Consider the following 19,376-nt stretch of genomic DNA (forward strand, 5'->3'; position numbering starts at 1 on the left):
AGTCGCTCATTCGCCGCCGAATCGCGGCGTTTGCGACAGGTCGGAGTCGCAGAGCATTGTGGGTAGCAAAGCGGCCGGAAGTAGAGCTGCGCACGCGCTCCGGCCGCTTCCGGTTAGAAGGGGGCTGGAACCGGACTTGGGAAAGCGGTAGCACGTCACAGCTGATGGCGCCCACTGTTCGGTTTCTCGGTCGCGGCCCGCCTGAGGATGAATCAGGGCGAGCTGGTGGGGGCACGCGCGTTCGTGTCTCTCCGCGCCCTCTTGAGGGTGGGCGACCCTTGTCCGTCGTGGCCTCCGGTGCGGGGTCGTCTGTGCTGTCTCCCTCCCGAGAGGTCACCCAGCAGCGGCAGCCGCGCCCGGCGGCTCTGAGGCCGTCGTGGCCCTCAGCTTCTGCTGTCGGGGCGGCGCGGGCTGCGCTGGTGCGCGTGTTCGCGTTCCTGCGGAGGGTGGTGAAGAAGTGCGAGAAGTTTCGGTTCCCTCGTAGAGCGCCGGGGGGCGTCCGGGGAGCGTCCGGGAGCGGGGCTCAGGAACGCCTGAGAGCGCCCGTTCTTTTCAGACCCGGGGAAGAGAGTGCCTGAGACTCGCAAAGGTTCCTTTAAGATGGGAAAGGAAACACAGTTTAGTCTGAGCTCAGTTTAAGCGCTCGGTAAATTCAGGAAGTACTTGTCACGTTACACACGTTGTTTAATTCATGATCACAACTGCCCTGAGGTCGTTATCACTGCTGTTCGCGTGGTATGGGTGAATCGCCAAAAGGAGAGAAGCTACCCAAAGTAATGCCAAAGCCTGAGCCGGGGATTCCAGCTTGGCAGACTGACTGCAAAGCCTGTGTCTGTCACCTAGCATTGCAAAAGCAGGTCAGGCTTCAAAAGGTGCATAATGAATGGGGTCTTAGAGTTTGTACAAAGAAAAATGCCATCTTTTCAAAATGTGCGCTTCGTTATTTCTGTTACCTAATGGTTTAGGCTGCCTGTGTGGTCAAGAATCATCTTTCTAGATAATCAAAGCTCGTAGTCTTAAGTAAATTTGCAGAGGGAGGAATCTGTGTGCCCCGCGAGTTAATGGAATTATTTGCTTACACTGTCTACCTTAGATAATGTCAGAGTCCCACATATTTGGTAGTATTTGTATGTCTGAGATGTAAGTATCGTGTTTGTGTATGAACTCACCTGGCCCCCTGTTTCAGACTAGTGGGCCCTTTTGCTTATTTTTTCCCCCTTTTGTGAGTGGTGGTTTGCAGTCGTTCTTGTCAGAGAACAGCAATGCAGCCTGCTTTTCTGACTACTCAGTGTGTTAATTTTCATCCCAGTTTACCCAGAGCAAAGGTTTATTTTGGCTCAGAGCTTCAGAGGGTTCAGTCTGTTGTTGCGTGGCCTTGTTGCTTTGGCCTTGGGGTGGCACAGTACATCGTGGAGAGAGTGTGCGGCCGAGGTGGTTGTTCACCTCCTGGCAGCAGGGAAACAGAGGAGAAGGTTTCTGGGGCTCTAATACCCCTTCCAGGGCAAACACCAGTGACCTAACTTCCCTTCGACAGACACCACCTATTACATGTTCCATGTATTAATGCCGTGCCTGACGACCCGTTTCCCCAACCTTTTTGCACCAGGAACAGGTTTTGTGGAAGGCAGTTTTTCCGTGGATTTGGGGTGGTGGCGGTGGTTTCAGATTCAGATTCAAAGGAGTGCGCAACCTAGATCCGTCAAGTGCAGTGGGGTCCGTGCTCAGGAGACTCTCACTGATCTGACAGGAGGCCCAGCTCAAGTGCTAATGTGAGCAAGGCAGAGCAGCTGTAAATACAGATGGAGCTCAGCTCCCTCGTCTGCAGCACTTCTGGGGTTGAGGGGTGTGGGGGGCCCTGCTTTAACACATGAGCCGTTGCGGGCATTTCAAATCCAAACTATAGCACACGCTATTTTAACCTGTTTCTTGGAAAATCAAGACTTCTCATGGGGTTGGAATTTAGTTGCCTTCCTCTTATTGTCTCTGAAGATGGACTTGAGGCTTTCAGGTTTGAAGAATATTAGCAAACATTATTATAAAACCAGTGAATGAAATGTAATAAACATGGGGACATTAAAAAGAATCTAGGATCTCATGCTATACCAGTGTTTCCGATATCATAGTTCTTGATTCCCTCTGCTTCCCTCTGACCTTTGTTTTTGTTTTTTCCCTGAAGTTACAATCCAGATAGAAAATGACCTTCTTTAGAGTCTAAAGTGGAAAATACCTGCCGGCTTTCATAATCCTCTCCCTTCATACATACATTATTTCATAGTCTAGAAAGACAAGTTCCATTTATTGGGTGATTTACTTTTTTTTAAAATTTTCAAAGACACATTTTATTCCTTTTAAAAAGGAGTAAAAAGTACCAAATGCAGTGATGGGAATACGTGACAGTGGAAAATACCAGATAACATGGATCTCTTTCGTTATAAAACAAAAATAACCTCCTTAAAAACGCTCGATGTAGCTATAAAAGATGATACACATTATCAAAAGAAATAAATGGTTCTCTTGAAATAAAGCTTTTCTATATTTTTCTCCCAGCTATCTTTTTGGGTAAGCTTGATCAAGATAAATCTAACTGTGGAGTAAGAATGACTTGAGGAATTATAGATGGTGCCCTTTCTCATGTTACCCAAAGCAGCGCGTGTAAACTGAGGAAATAAGGCTCTGTCTGTGTATTAGGGAAGTGGTAAAGGAAAAAGGGAAGTTTTTTGGAGAAGACAATTTCCATTGTATTTCAGACATCAGACATGTTTACCAAAGCAAAATGCTTCGGTGGAAACCTGTGTACAAGTATAGCCATACTTCATCGCTGTCACTGAGAAAGGCTGACCCACAGCACTGTGGGGGATGTGTTACAAGAGATACCACAGTATAAAAAGTCAGCAGATGCTCAAGTCCTTTATAAAAACAATTATGCAGCATTTACACCTGCATGTTTAAACCATCTTTGGTTTACTTGTAGTTCCCGATACGATGTACATGCTATGCAAGTAATTGTTACAGTGACAAGAAAAAGTCTACATATGTGGAGTAGAGATGCAATAACATTTTCTTAGCATATTTTTAAAAGAATATATTCCATCTGCAATTGGTTCAATCTGCGATGCAAGGGCTAACTCTACAAGTAATAATAAAAGTTCATTAAACAAAACCCCAAATATGTAGAAAACACAAATTAAGTAATATCTACTGGCTGGGAAAATCATATAACCCATTTCATGGTTTATTTTTACTATGTCAGAGATCATTCCCTCAGATTATGGACATTTTGCTGGTTTTAATATGTCACTCTTAAGGTAAATGCTTTTTTGTGGTTTCCAACAGCAAATGGAACAGGATTGAGAATTCTGTTTTACTCCTGTTTTAATTGACTTTATAATAAAAACTAAACTTTCATAAAACTGAGGGCATAGTCCAGTGGTTACAAATTCAAATGGTCAAGAAAGACAAGCTATAACCATGAGTAGCTGGATGAAGGAAACACATCAGGCAGTAGTAGGAACAGGGTCAGACCCGAGTAAATGGCCAACATAAAAGGATTAAAGGAAAAAAAGTGCCAAGCCTGACTTGTTTAACTTAGTAAATAGATTATGAATTCACTGCTTTGGTACGGCTATTTTGATAACTTTATTTAAATCCATTACAATATTTTTTAAATACAGGTCAGGCAGTAGCTTTGGTACTGAAATAGAAATCATAGTATTACTATTTTTTGCTGCCCAGTCTCTGAATTTCTTTCCTCTGTGTGTGCGTATGAAAGGAATTACCCATCATGTTACAGTTTCCGCTTTAAAGACATGAAGTTCTCCCATTTCTTATTCCAGAGAGCCAGATGCTAGGTACATAATTGAGGATTGAACAGGTAGATTCTCCCTGCAGTCTGCCTCTTATGCCTAGTGGTGGTGGCGAACCTATGGCGTGCGTGCTGCAGCTGGCTGTTTATCACTGAAAGCTCTAAAAGGTTCGCTATCAGTGACCTAGAGGTTTTTAATCACAAAAGAATTTAAAAAAGACTTACGTAGAGTTCAAGAGTTCTTCAGGGCGCTGGAAGAATATATGCATTACAAGTCCACTGGCGGCGAGCCTGTGGCAGGATCCATAGCAGACCTTAGTTTTATTCTTCACTGTTACCTCTTGCTTTTTTGTTTCCTAATCTTGATTGTCCAGGTTTTTATAAATTCACTGGGTAGATTCCCTTTCTACGTAAGTTAGAGTTGGCTTTAGTTGTTTGCAGCCAATGTTAATGGACTGAATTGGAGCCCCAAAATTCATATGTTGAAGCTGTAGAGCTGGGCATGGTGGCCTACACCTGTAATCCCAGCACTCAGGAGGCTGAGGCAGGAGGATCGTTGTGAGTTTGAGACCAGCCTGAACTACAAAGTGAACTCAAGTCCAGCCTGAACTGCACAGCGAGACTGCCTCAAAAGAAAAAAAAAAAAAAGAAGAAAGCTGTAACACCTGTTACCTCAGAATGTGACTATGTTTAGAGACAGGGCATTTAAAGATACACTTAAATGAAGCAATTGGGGGGGTGGGCCCTAATCCAATCTGATTGATAACCTTATAAGAAGAGGACATTTGTACACATGAAACACAAGGGGGATGTGTGGATGAAGGAAGACAGACCAAGTGAAGACATGCCAGAAGGCGGCCAGTTGCAAGCCATGGAGAGAAGAAACTAGGCCGGGGTCTTGCACTTGTGGTCTGCAGAGGTATAAGAATGAAGTTCTGTTGTTTTAAGCTGTACAGTCTGGGGTACTTCGTTGTGGTAGCCCCTAGCAAGCCAATAAAGGCTCTGATTAAGGTTCCAATTAGGCTACAGGTCTTGCTGCTCTGATGGGCAGAGGCAAGACTACTGGTTTATCTAGATACATTCTTGCCATCTTTGGCTATATTTATCTGGACATATAAATTGCTGATCCATTTTATTGGTTGAAGTGGTGCCTATTAGGATGCATTTTGATTTAAATACTGAATGCCTCAAATTGCTTCTTACAGGCAGTGTCCTTTAAGAAATCCTTTCCCTCCAAAATAAGCTTTCACAAAAGACTTGCCAGTGTTTCACTACAGCATGTAAAATCTCTTTTAACTTGTCAGTTTGAATTTCAATACTATAACCTTCACTTCAACCTATACTGACAGACAATTTTCTTAAGTGGGTGCCTTACCTGTTTCTCTTGGAAATATTTCTTGGTGCTATTATGATAATAGTTATTATGGCATTTGTCAAGGAATCAAGCTGTACAATTTCCAAATATTTTTTTGCTTCACTGAAGCTAAAAGCATTTTCTGTGGTTCTCATCAATCATGTCATTTCCCTAGTAATAGCTTTTCATGGTTTCCCACGTCCCTGTGCATTGAGTACAAGGGATTCTATACTTTTCCTTGCCCACTAATGCCAGATTTTTGTCTCTGTTATTTCAGTTTCTGCTGTCCATTTATGGTCCACACACTGCCCGCTACTCCTACATGCCTTATACCTTTTCCTAGTCTTATGTATATAACACCAAAGTTATAGTCTCTCTGGGGACTGTAATTAGAAACTTTGGTGAACAGTTTGATTCTCCTTTAATATCCAAACCCAGTCTAGTCTTAATTATTCTACCTCTTAAGTGGCTATCTTTTTTTTTTTTTTTTTTTTTTTTTTTTTTTTTTTTGAGATGGGCTTGTTATGTTGCCTACACTGACCTGGAACCTGCGACCCTTCTGCCTTAGCCTTCCAAGTGCTGACATTACAGGCATGTTCCACCTCTCCTGGCAGAAATTTTGTTGTTTTTTTTGTTGTTCTGGGAATGGAACTCAGGATCTCATGCATACTAGGCAAGGGATCTATCACTGAGCTATATCCTTATCCCTGCTTAAGAATCTTTCAAATTGTCCTCCTCCTACCTTAGCTCAGGGCCGCATCTTTTGCTTAAACCAGTACAATGGCTCTTACTTTTTCTTTTTTTCAATTTTTTCACTCTGAAAGTAAGTTCTATAATCTGAATTTGATGATGTTGCTGTACCTCTTAGACTTCTTTGAAGTCTTGCCATGTACCTATATACAAATTTTTATTGTACACTAATGAATACACTTTTTATGTTGTTGATTGTCCCGTAGATGAAATAGTGTTAATTTTTCTTGTAAGAAGCATCAGTCTTTTCCATACATCTCGGAATTCAAAATCTAAATGATGTAAGAGAATTTTCCCTTCTGGATGAGTTTCTAAATTGTCTTGACAATTATATCTTACTCTTATTGTCCATAAAACCTTGCATAGCAAGACCTTGTCTCAAAAAGACAAAAAACAACATCTGCAAACCCCCAGTACACTGTTAGCCTATTGTTAGTTATGAGCAAAAGCTATTGTATAGACGTGTGTCTCTCCACCATCTTTGATGGTGCCTGGGGTGTTGTGGAGCAGCAACACTATCTGGTCCCCACAGAAGTCCAGAAAGCCAACAGTGACATTGAAGGCCAAGTCAGTGATGCGCTCTCTGTCCCTGTGGGCCCGCTCAAGCCTCCTTTCTCTGCCACTGTGCTGGGTGTTGTAGAGACGATTGGTGGTGCCACTGGTCAGGGCCAAGATACGGGTATTGGGAGAGTGGCAGGTGGCACTGCGTGGTGCTCGCCTCTTGGAAGTGGCATGTCCTCAGTCCATAGGGGTCCTGCTGCTTCTTGCCTTCCACGTCAGTGTCCCACAGTTCCCACATGCTGTCCTTGGACACAGATGTCAGCGTCTGGCAGTCCCTGGAGAAGGTGAGGGTGTGGACAGGTGCAGAGTGGCCCTTCGGTTCAGAGGCTCACACAAGCTTCTGGAAGTCCGTCCTCTTCCCAAAGTAGACTTCCCAGACCTTCACCTCTGGGATGAAACCCCCTGAAGCCACAAGCTTGCTCAAGGGGACATGGCAGCATAAGTGTTACTCACCTGCTAGTCTGAGGCTATCTTTCAGATTCGCTATGACAACAGTCATGTCCCCGGGAGTTGTCAGGATGAACTTCCCTGTGTCAGAAATGCCGCTGTGGATGACAGGCGCCTTGCGCTTTTTAGGGGAGTCCTCTGGGGCGACTGTGAAGGTGAAGCCTCCGTCTTCTGCTTGGTCATCTTGAAGACATGGAGTATGACCCTGTAGGGCAGCCAGACAGCGAAGGCTCTGCAGTCAGGGCTGAGACACGTGAGGTGGCGCGTTCCAGCTTCAGGTTGGCTACCCTGCGGTGGTGCTCCTGCTGCAGGAAGTCCATGGTGCTCCAGGTGGGGGAGACGGGACCATCTGCACAGGTGGCCAGAGCCTTGCCTTGCCGCCAGAGTCCATGCAGGATATGTCCCCGCTGCGGCTCTCAGCGCCGCAGCTCAAGGCGGTCTGTGGAATTGTGTCACTGGTGTCTCTCCTTTTGAATCCACTGATGCTGTTTCTGCTTCTTGGATCCTGACTTCTGCCCCTCTCCTCTTTCCCCAGTCTCTGTGCTACAGCTGCCATGGCCATCAGGGCCAGCAGCCTGACAGGTAGGGACAGCCCCTTCCTCTCTGGCATCTGTGGGAGCACCGTGGTGTCTGAGCCACACTGTGTCGATATATTTTTATTCCCCAGGTGACACTATAACTTCCAAATGTTGCGCTTGAACACACCTCAGAATCACTGTGTTGATGGGTTGAATACCATGTCAATTGTGTAGCTGGATTAGTGGCATTTATCCCTGAATAGCAAAACCTTTAGAATGGCAAGAGTGTTCCTGGCAAATACTATTCAGACAGATGCTTATTTTTTTCCCTGTGATAGAGGGTTTAAAAGATTATTTTAGAGTCATAAATATGTGTGTCAATTTTTTCCCTTGTTCTTATGTAGTTGACTTTAGGCAAATTGCTGAACATTAAGCTTTAGTTGCCTTATGTCTAAAACAAAAATACTTATAGTGTTCCCAGCTCATAAGGACCCTGGAGGGTGAGATGATGTAATGAATACAAATCTCTCCTTAGAGTGCCTGGCACACATAACTACATCATTAATTGAATTTGGTGCTACTATATGACTCAGGTCCTAGTGTAAGGAAGACAAGAATTCAGTATTGACTCATTAATTTCTAAGCCAGTTTATGTCAGTAAATATTAAGAATGTAAAACCAGGACCTTGGGTGGCTGCATGTGGGAGCCGAGGGAGTCAGGGCCAGCATATGTCCAGCATGGACATGTTGACCAACGAGGGTGCTGGGAGGTTTTGCAGGTGGTGCATGGTGTAGGTGGGTGAGAGAGGGAAGAATATCACCAGTTGTGTTTCTCTTGAATTTTGGGGGCCTATGAACATAAGGACTGTTGACTTTAAAACTCAAGAGAAAGTTTGGAGCATATGGTTGTTCATGGGAGTAGATTACTGTGAGGGCAATTAAACAGAGCAAAGAGGGAAGGAGGGAAAGAGTGAATGAAGTGAGGAGCGATGTTTAAAAGACAAGTAAGGAGCAGTTCAGGGAGGAAGGTGAAAAAGATGACTCTGGTGAGAGCACCCAGGGAGAAGAACCTTTGTGGTAGGATGGCGTTGACAGAATCTGAACGTTTTCCTCTTACCTTTAAAAATGCGGCTACTCACTCAGAACTGGGGTAAGTCATACTGAGCATTTAGTTTCAGGCACTGATATCTGCAACAAGCGGATATTTCAAATTATATTGACTTATACTTAATGTATATATGGATACTACCAGCTCGTGATAAACCTGCAATTTTGAGGTATCCTATTACTGTGATTAGGGTATTGTATTTAGGGCTTGGCTCCCTTGCTGGACTTTGGGCTCTATTTTTCCTCTGGATCTCCACAGCGCTTGCTCATTTTCATGTTACAGGTCTCAGCTCAAAGTCCAGCTCCTGCACATGGCTGCCCATCTCCACTGTATCCAAAGATCCTCCCCTCTCCAGCCCAGTTCATCCTGATCTCATCGCCCTTGTGATTTCTTTAGAAACCTTTCATAGTTGTGTTTTTGTTTATTTCTTAGCTGGTTTATAATTGTCTTGATTACCACTATGTTAGTAGTAACAAAATACAACCTCTGTCTTAGAGGAGTTCAGTAAATACGTTTGAAAATGAATAGTGGTTGAGAACTAAGGTAAGAGTTGAGAATTCTTTCCCTGTTAGCTTCATAAGAGTATATTTAGTTTTGGCATTTTTCTTATCTACTGACAATAAATTAATAAAACTTCTGGGCCATGATGTTATGAGCACTTAGCTCCATCTGGAGAATTTTCCAGAAATAATGGAAATGTGTAGTCATCGCTAAATGCCAAGATTTCAACATAGGATGAAATTAATAGATAACACTTCTGAGGATAAAGGTCTCCAAGCAGGTCTTTAGACACACTCGTAGGCTTTTTCCTGTTTTCCTAATGACACCACAACTGCTTTTATGAAATACAGATTTGCGATAGTGTTTTGTGAGTTGTTGGAAATAAAGAGTGGGCAATAAGGAAAAGGTATAGTGTTGGTAAAATATTTACTTGTGCTCTTGGTTTGAAAGGCACTTTGCTCTTTTTAACGATGCTGGTGGACAACAAAATACTGTATCAGAAAAAATTTTAAAATTCTGTGTTGTACAAGTACAAGGGATGATCAAAAATAAGATGTATTTAAATAAAACATTTTATTTTTTTTTAAAAATAACAGACATATTGCCTTTAATCCCCCTCAAAGAGTCCCTTTTACTTTGAACACATCTATCTCATTTTTTCCACTTTCTGAAGCAGTTCTGGAAGTCTTTTATTAGTATGTTTGGTTGTGCTGGTGTGGATGCCTTAGTATCCTGAATCTCTTCAAAACATTTACCTTTCATGGACATTTCAGTTTTGGGAACTGTAAGTCTCATGTGCCAAATCCCATGGATCAGGTGCACGAGTACACACTGTGATGTTTTTATGAGCCTGCATTTCCACTGGACAGAACTTGGCAACAGCATTCATCATATTTTTGATTGTACTTTATAAAGACACGCATGAAAAGCACTTCCAGATCTACTTCAGAAAGTGGCAAGAATGATGGGATAAATGTGTTCAAAGTGTGTGGGGGAAATATAATTTACTGTGATAAATTACAAAATTTAAAAAAAAAATTCACCATATTTTTTGATCATCCCTTGTGGATCTCTTCATTTAACAGCTTATTTTGGGATTCCTAGAGGGATCAACAGTGTCAACAGGAATAAAATTCTCAGCTTTGAAAAGCAGTAAACATAATCTGACAATTTTATTCATGTTCTTATGAGAACTTGAAGATAAAACTTGAAGGTAATATATTTGAAGTTGAAGCAGTCTTAAAAACATTCATAGCATACAGGTGGCAAAGACAACATCGATGTATGCAAGATGTGGACTCACAGCAGGAAAATGACTTCTCACTCAGGAACTTGAAAAGAGTCAGATTTTAAAGGGTATTATATATAATTTTAAAGGGTGTGGGTTTTATACTAAGATTATTATGGAGCTATCAACATTTTTATAGAGACACAGGATCTCAGAACTATGTTTTTGCAAAGGTAAATCTTACAAAAGGTAAATTAGAATGGGGAGAGATGAGACACAGATAAATCAATTATTATGCTATGCAGTGGATTTGGAGAGGAATGACAACAACCTTATAAGGCAGTGATGAGGGAGAGAGGGAGATAAATGGAGAATTTTTAGGAAGTATAAATAGCAGGGATAAATCTATATCAGAGAATATGAGGGGTGACAAGGAAAGGCAGAATTAAGAATGATTTTGTATTTGGTAACAGGATTAAAGAGACAAACTGAGAACAAGGCGGGAGAGGAAGACAATTTAATTTTGGACGTGCTAAGTTAACTTTCTAGGTGGAGATGTAGGAGATGGTTGAAAATACAAACACGAGTTTGGAGAGAAAGGTCAGGGCTGGAAATAATTTTAGATTCATCTGCAGTGTAGGGGATGGGGATTTAGCTCAGCGGCACAGCACCTGCCTGGCAAGCACAAGGTCGTGAGTTCAATTTCAGTTACCAGAAAAAAAAAAAAAAAAACAAAAAAACCATCTGCAATGTAGGTGGGGCTGGAAATCATGGGAGCAGTTGAGATCACTCCAGGAGAGTGAATGCAGTGAGATGATAAGAGGGCCCTGAAAGACTCATAATTAAAACAACTTTCAGGAAATGAAATGTAAACATCTGTGATGGTATCAAATATGTCCGTAAATTAATAGATAATCTTCGAGAGGAGGAGCCTCTGAGTACTGCCAGAGAAAATCATGTTAACTGGTGTTTTTAATGTATTTGATGATGTTCTTTCCTATATGTTCTTGGGGGAAAAGAGTTTTCTTTTTTAAGAAACATGCCCATTTCTGTTAAAGGAAGACTATTTCCATTGCTTCTTTGAAGCCTACAGATGAGGGTGAAGAAAATGCATGTTGATTCACTGCCAAGTGCATTAGGAGTGTGAGATCCTATTTGTGCAACTTTCTGACTCCTGTTTATTACAGAAGATTAATGGCTTCTGAAGTAGGTTATTACTCAACTTCTATGCAAGTTTTTCTTTTAATCAATTATAATAAATTTGCACATAAATTGGGGGGAGAATTGTGATATATTAACTCAAATGTCAAGCATAACCAAGACTAAAATACACCAGCAAATGGGATCCTTCAGCAAATGGTCTCATGATCCCACCGTGAGGCACGTTAGCACACGCAGATGTGAAAAGCCATCGTGTAAAAAATGGTAATGTAAAGGCTGCAAACCTTATTTTGCCGCTTTGATCAAGTTGTTAATTTCCAAGGGAAATGCAACAGACTTTCCAGATGGAATACATTTTAGATTAAAAAAATCACAGAAGTTTTTCTAACACTTATGTGCCAATGCAATGTAAAACTCATGTTTCACTCCATATGTCAAGGCTGAAAACCAACACATATTTTTTATTTTGTTATTTAAATAGAAAGTAAGTTTTAAAATTATAATCGGAAAAAATAGATGTAGTGATTGTATTGTGATAGCCCTTCTTGGAGAGCTGAAAGAATTATGCAGTCATTTAAATGTTTCTAGGCATTTCCGCATGTCTGACAATAGAAACTTACAATATATGTAGTTTTGAAGGTACAGCTATGATAATTTCTATGTTTCAAAGAAGAAAAGTGAAGTTTGTATCTATTGTCGAGGGTCACCTATTATGCAGAAAAGCCATGACCCTTTTTTTACTTTAAATTCTAGGCATTTAAGTCATTCAGTATCCTCGATCTTCCTCAGGTTTGGTTTCACTTCAACCAGTATTTATCGACTTTCTTCGTGGTACTATGCTTTTATTTACCTTAGTGAAATTGCTTTTTAAAAACTGTGACCAAATTATAACTGTTCACATTTTCACTCTGTAGTTTCAAATAAATTTAGAAATTATATATATCTCTGTTCATAAAGTTTATTATAAAAAAATCTTACTTTAAATTATATGTTAATTCTGTAGTCAGTTTTTTCTGATTGCCGATACTAAATACTGAAAAAAGTAGTCACTTTTACTATGTAGAAACTTCACTATTTTACCAAGGATATTAAGGAATACTTTTCCTTTTTAATTGTATGGCCACGCATTTTTATTACATGATTTAAAATTTCCTGATTTAAACGTTATCTCTGGCAGGCTTTTTCCAATATAGTAATCAACACAAGCTTTTTCTAATATAGTCATCTGCTCCTTTTCCCCAAAGTTATCTCAGACAAACACTTCATGCCCCTATATTTTTCATCATATCTGTTAAACACTGTCTTTCCTTATTTTATCTACATGAAAGTTCAGGCTTTGGTTTCTTCATATGCTGTTTTCTCCCCTGAAGATCCCCTATGCTGTCTCGTGGCTCCTTTTTCTGATAACTACACATAAAGCGGTCACGTGACTGTGGGCACACCCCTCTGGAGCATCTCCAACAGAATCAGCACCACTGGCCAGATGCTTATGCGCTCAAACTTTACTATCTAGCTCCAATGGCAGTTACTCAATGAAGCTCCATCAGATACAGTTAGCTTTTTTAATAGTCCTACATAATTTTTCTTTTCTCTTGATTAGATATTATAGACTCTCTATTGACCTATTTATCTTCCTCATCAGACTGATTTCCTCCAGGTTTAGGAGCCCCATGTTCTCATCAGATCTGTTGCTTTGCACCTATCATCTCATCCTTTCTTCCTCTCGGAAATCTGGGGTTGGCTAGGTGGGATGTGTGGCTGCATTCAAGGGGTGGCCAGGGCCGTGAACTTACCTGAAGGCCCAATAGGGGAAGATCAACTCCTGTATGCACCTAAGAGACTGTTGATAGGGTTCAGGTCCCCATGGGCTGCTGGACTAAGTGTTCGATTTTCTCACAGGCTCTAGGGTGGAGACCTGCCTTGGCTGATTTTGGGATGGGTCTCACCATTGGAAAGTTACAACTTGGTGGCTGTATTCTGTCGCCTAGAGCAAGTGAGAGGGAAGGAGAGGGCAGGCAAGTTGGACACTAGGGTCTTTTTCTAGCATAATCTTGGAAGTGACAACCTGCCATTTTTGTCATAGTCTATTTGTTTAAAAACAAGCCACTACATCCAGTTCCTCCTGAAGAGAGGAGGAATACACAGGGCAAAGATACGGAGGCCGGGATCCTGGATTATTGGGGGGCATCTTAGAAAGTGCCTACCCTACATTCTATAAGTTCACAGGCTAGTATGTAGCCTGCCTTACATTTTCTTCTATTATAGAAGAATGCATTTTTTGTTTCTATACATTAATCTAGATTACAAATGGTACAGTTTTAGTATAATCCTTTGCCTTGTGTCTGCCATTCTATATAACATGGGACTCCAGATACTGCAGTGAAAATAGGAGAGATAGAAGGGACATTGGCCAGCAAGGTGTGAGATAGAAATTTACTAATTATTTATTAGAATTTTTTCTCTTTTTATGTCTCTGTTTCTGTCAATCTATCTCTTAGTTTTAAAACTAGAACACCATATTACAAGTCTTAAAATGCTTAATACATAGCAAAAATTCAGTAAATCTAGTATTACTGTTAGCATTACTTTTATTCTTTTCCACTGATTCTATTTGATTCATTTGTTTCTATTATTGCAATCAATCTTGAATTGGAGAAATTTGTTTCATCATCTCTATCCTATTTCCCCAAATAGGGGATCTTTTCAACACTGTGTATGACAAGGTGGGAGGTTTTTTTTTTTATTTTAAAGAGAGTAATAAATGAGAAACAAATAAACAAAGAAATAGCACAGTAGCAGCATACCAATATCACAAACATGAACAAATCAAAGCAAGAGCATTCAAAGTGATACAGAGTCTCAAGACAATACGAATCAACAGTGGTTGTTACATTACATATCGCTATCCTCAACTACATTGCTCAGATTACCAGATGTAAGAATGAAATATGTCTCAAACCATTATGGGGAATAAGAAAATAATTCTTTGATAAAACAGTAGAGATAATACAGAGTTTCACTAGACAAGATGGTAGGAGTTCACCATTGTCATTCCACTGCATATTGTTACCTTCAAATCCATTGCTCAGACCACCAGACACAAGCATGCATAATAGTTCAGAACATAAAAAATTGTAATCATTAACTCTTCATTTCAATACACCATCAGACATCAGCAATACATTTATCACAGCTATTCATATATATATGTTTATATTTTGCGTTCCTTCTTTTTTCTTCTTTCCCTCATCCCAGTTGTTCCTTCCTTTGAGCAATTTCTTTCCCTTTCCTATCATCTATTGTACATTTTGAGTTTTACATAGTCTTTCAGGTTCCTACACCAAGGAGACAATGTGGTGTTTACCTATCTGGGTCCCATTTATTTCATTTATGAGTATGATCTCTAGTTGCATCCATTTAAGGTGGGAAGTATTTATAAAGCTCTTTTGCTGCATACTCAAAGACAATGTTTTCTCAAGGAAGAGCATTTGAGTAAGTGTTTGAAGTGGGAGCTGAATTAGTTGCTTTCCTTGTGGAACAAAATTCTTCTTTGAAATTATGACACATGAACTATGGTTATTCAGACTTGGGTGTCTGGCAAACATTTTCTTGAAAAAGAGCTAAGTGAGATTATCATGTCATGGAAAACTGCTGACATTATTCATTGCCAATGATGAAATGCAATCTTTCAAACAAAATTTACAAGTCTGGAAAACTTGTATTTGTTGCCATGAATTTTACAGCTGCATGAAGACTCAAAGCTTTTCCATAGACCAAGTGGTGATATTAATAAATGTGATTTTAAAATTATTTTATAATAAGCATTTGGAAGATCTGTGTGACTCATTGAGATGGTACTTTTTAAAAGAGAGATGCATGAGGTTATAAAATTCTGTGAGATCAAAGACCTGTTCAAAGTGAAAAGTGGGTCAGTGGATTTTAATGTAACAGTATGAAAATTTACTGATACAATCTCAGACCATCCATTACAATTGATCTTTAAAATCTACAACTTGTTGAGTTTTGATTTATTGTCAAACACTACCTTTTGCAATTATCTGACAAGATTTTAAAATATACTTTTCTAACATTTTCTAACAGTATGTTCAATGAAAATAACATCTTACAAAAGAACTTTTTTTGAGGCAGGGTATCTGAGAACTCATGGGCTCAAGTAATCCTCCTGCCTCAGCCTCCCTTAGTAGCTGGGAATACAGGCATGTACCACCATTCCAGGCTAAGCAGAACATAGTCTGAATGTAGAAACAGATATGATTATCATACAATTTATTTATGATGACAGACATTAAAGGGATTTGCAACAGCTGGGGAAATAGCTCAGTAGCACAAGCTATTTGTGTAGCACCTGGCTGGCAAGTGCAAGGTCCTGAGTTCAGTTCTTGGTACCAAGAAAAAAAAAGATTTGAAACAAATGTAGTGCAGTGCTACTCCTTTCATTGATGTTTTTGTTCTAAAAATATTTTCAAATATTTTACAAAATATGGTATTCATGTTAATATGCAATAGTTTGTTAGTGTTACTATGAAGTAAACAAATAAATGTCAAAAGAAGCAATATATTTATAATGTAGTAAATGTTGAGAGTGTAAACATCATAAATAAAAACTCTTTGGCTTCCCAATACTTTTGAAAGTGCAAAGTGATCATGAGACCAGACCTGAGAGTGGCTGCTGTAGATGGTAGCTGCAAGGCGAGATCTGACAGGGGACTTGGGATTCCTCAGTTCCACAGGACAGGTTTTTGTTTGCTTCAGAGAGGTGAAACAACAAACCAAAACAACAAAAATACTCAACACGCATTTGGGGTTGTTGACTTTGTTGGCAGAGTCTCAGTCAAATTCTATTACACGGTGTCTTAGCCCATTTCTACTGCTATACCAAAATACCACAGCCTGGGTAATTTACAAATAATAGAGCTTTATTTCTTATAGTGCTAGAGGCTGGGAAATTCAAGGTCAACCCAGAACATTCAGTCTCTGGCAAGGGCTCACTCTTGTGTTTCAAGATGGCGCCTTGTGGTTGTCCTCATACGGCAGGAGAAAAGGGTCAAATGCTGTGTGCACACATCATGCAAGAGAGGAACGCTCTGGGCTGATCTCTGAAGCCTCCTCTGTAAAGGCAGTGATCCCATTCATGAAGGGGGATTCCCTCATGACTTAATCACTTCTAAAAAGCGCTAACATTTAATGCTATATCGGAGATTTAAGTTCCAACATAAATTTTGTAGACACCAACATACAAGCCATGACAAAATGTTCCCGTTAGAGCCAGGCCTGTGTGGTAGGGTTAGTGATGTACTACAGCAGCTATTTAACTTTGACATATCTTGTAGCCAACATTGGTTCATAAAAATGCATTGATAAATTTTCAGGCATTTTGTGAGCCTGTTGTTAAATACAGCCATTATTGAAAACTAAATTATTCAAGCTTAGAATGAAATAATTTGTATTATAAACAAAGTAATAAGTGTACAGCTTTATCTATGTCCTTGGGGTTATGTTTACTGTATATGTATGGGAGAAACAGTACATGATCATGTGCTGCTGCTGCACATGTGTTTCTGACTGTATGTTCACTGATGTCACCACCTGTCTTCTGATGGGAGAGATTGAAGTCAACCACCAGGGGAGAAACTGCAACAGGAAGGCAAGTCCTACAAAGTTCAGTTCTTTCTCCCACTCCTGCCCAGTAGAGCGCTGGTAGGTTAACGTTTATTAACACATCACGAATATGGTGATTTTTGACACAGTACTTTGAGTTCTCCTCTGACTGTATTTTTATCTCTTCCCTAATACTAGCAGAAAGTTTAGCCTTCGTTCTTTCTCATCTCTGGAGGAATTTGTAGGAAAGTAGATGTTGCTTGCAACTAGCTTGACTTTGGCTTTCATTTTAGGGGGACAAGCCAAGCTTCTGAAGAATATTTAGGGTAAAGGGAAGCTGAATTCCTTTGAAGGGAGTAAATGATAAAAAATAAATTCTCCAAGGCTGAGACTAGATGTTTATGAATCTCAAGAAAAATGATGGTCAGCCAGGCACCACGGCACACACTTGTAGTCCTAGCTAGCTGTGAGGCTGATGCAAGAGGACTGAAGATTGGTGGTCAGCCTGGGCAATTCAGAGAGAACTTGTCTCAAAATAAAATTCAAATTAAAATGCTTCCTGGGTTCAATCACCAATTCCCGAGCTCCCTCCCACTGTAGTGATCCCCATCCTATTTCCTGGCAGCACCCCCAGGCACCGGGAATATGTGTGGCTGGATTTGCCATGCTGTTGTCTTGGAAAGACTGCCAGGGCAACGTGGCTCCCAGCACTGACAGAAACTTGCACTCAGGTTTGGCATAGAATGAGCAGAAATGTCTTCCTTCAAGGGCCCAGAGGCCTCCTATAAGAGATTAGAGGAAAAAATGTTAAAGAAAGACGATGAGGACACCTGTGAACTCTGAGAAACGCAGTAGAATATCCCGTTGGTCCCTATGATGGGAGCTTAGAGTTGATAGCTTACTTTAAAAGAAATAAAGGAATTTGACATTTGTTGTACACATATTCATAGTGGCAGGTGTGGTAAGTCAACTCTCAGTGTCAGAGAGGATTGGCTTTAGCATCTTCCCTCAGTTACCAAACTCTGTGGTGCTTAAATCCTTATATAAAATGGCATAGTATTTGCATATGGCCTCTGGACATCCTTGTTTAGAGAATAATGACAAGAAAAAAGTCTGGGTATGTTCAGTACACGCACAATTTCCTTTTGTAATATATTCTACCCTAGATTGGTTGAATGAGTCTGTGAAAGCCAAACATGGATGTGGGAGACCACAAGTATATGGCTGCCATATTGGTGAGGTTCTCCAGAGAAGCAGAGGTAGCTAATTCAAAGTGCCTTATTTGTTTTTAGGGGTTGGCAAGTCTGACACTGAGAGGGCAGGCCAGCAGGTGAGGAACTCTGGCAAGAGGTGACGTTGCAGTCTTCAGCCAGAATTCTTTCTTTACTGGTACATTCCAGGTTTACTTTGTAAACTTTTTATTCTTAAAATAATCTGTAGGTATGTTTTTGTCATTATAGAAAAATAAAAAAAAGGGCATTGAAATTTCTACAAGGAATGAATAGAGAGAATAAAATATAGGGTACTTTTGTAGTACCAATTTTTATGAATCAAAATTTCTTAAAACAGGTTAATTTTTAGAGATAAGCACTCATGCTTGCTTTCTTCTCTGATTTCATAGAAGTCTTTTGTGACTCTTTATGTGCAATATATTTGCTTTATTCCCACCTCTCTGGTTTTCTCAGTAGTTTTGACAAAACACTAATAGTTGTTGATATTTGAAAAAGCTTCCATCAACTGGGAAAAATCTCTTATATACAAGCAGATTTATTTTTATAGTTGGAGTGGAATTGGAAGTAAAAATTCTATTAATTAATTTGTATCACAAAGGGGTACAACTGGAGCATTTATGGCACTTTTCTTCCTACAATAGTTCCAAGGTCCTTTTGTTCTTTATAATAAAGCAAAAATAAAAATTTAATCTATAGGAATGAGCCTGGTTCCAAGATAAGAGTTAACCTTGGATTTAAATGAGTCTATTGATTTGGCTTTATGAACCTCAGGCAGGATTGCATCTAAGGATTGGGGCGTACTTTAGTTTAAAATGAGTGCTTCTTAAGTTGTTGGCAAATAGACTGGAATTGCCAATAAAGTTGGCTGAGACAGGCTCAGACAATAGCTAAGCTCATACAGAGATAATAACTCACATAAATATAGGAGTCATACAATGCTCACTTAAAAATCATTCTACATTATAATTATCAAAATAAATATCACCAGTAGTGGGAAGAGAAGCTGACCAAATCACTGCAAGGACGTTCATGACCTCCTGTGTAGAAAATAAAAGCATGGCTTTAATCATGTTTCCCTCTTTTCTTAGAGACTAT

General features: G+C 40.1%; 1 pseudogene; it reads right to left on the reverse strand.

Annotated features, from left to right (window-relative positions):
* Positions 1-6,912: 6,912 nt before the first annotated feature.
* Positions 6,913-19,376, reverse strand: part of LOC102028050 — an 89,827-nt pseudogene continuing 77,363 nt past the window's right edge.

The sequence above is a fragment of the Chinchilla lanigera genome, unplaced genomic scaffold (assembly GCF_000276665.1).
Source record: "Chinchilla lanigera isolate Chin_1 unplaced genomic scaffold, ChiLan1.0 scaffold00002, whole genome shotgun sequence".
In the NCBI taxonomy this organism is placed as follows: Eukaryota; Metazoa; Chordata; class Mammalia; order Rodentia; family Chinchillidae; genus Chinchilla; species Chinchilla lanigera.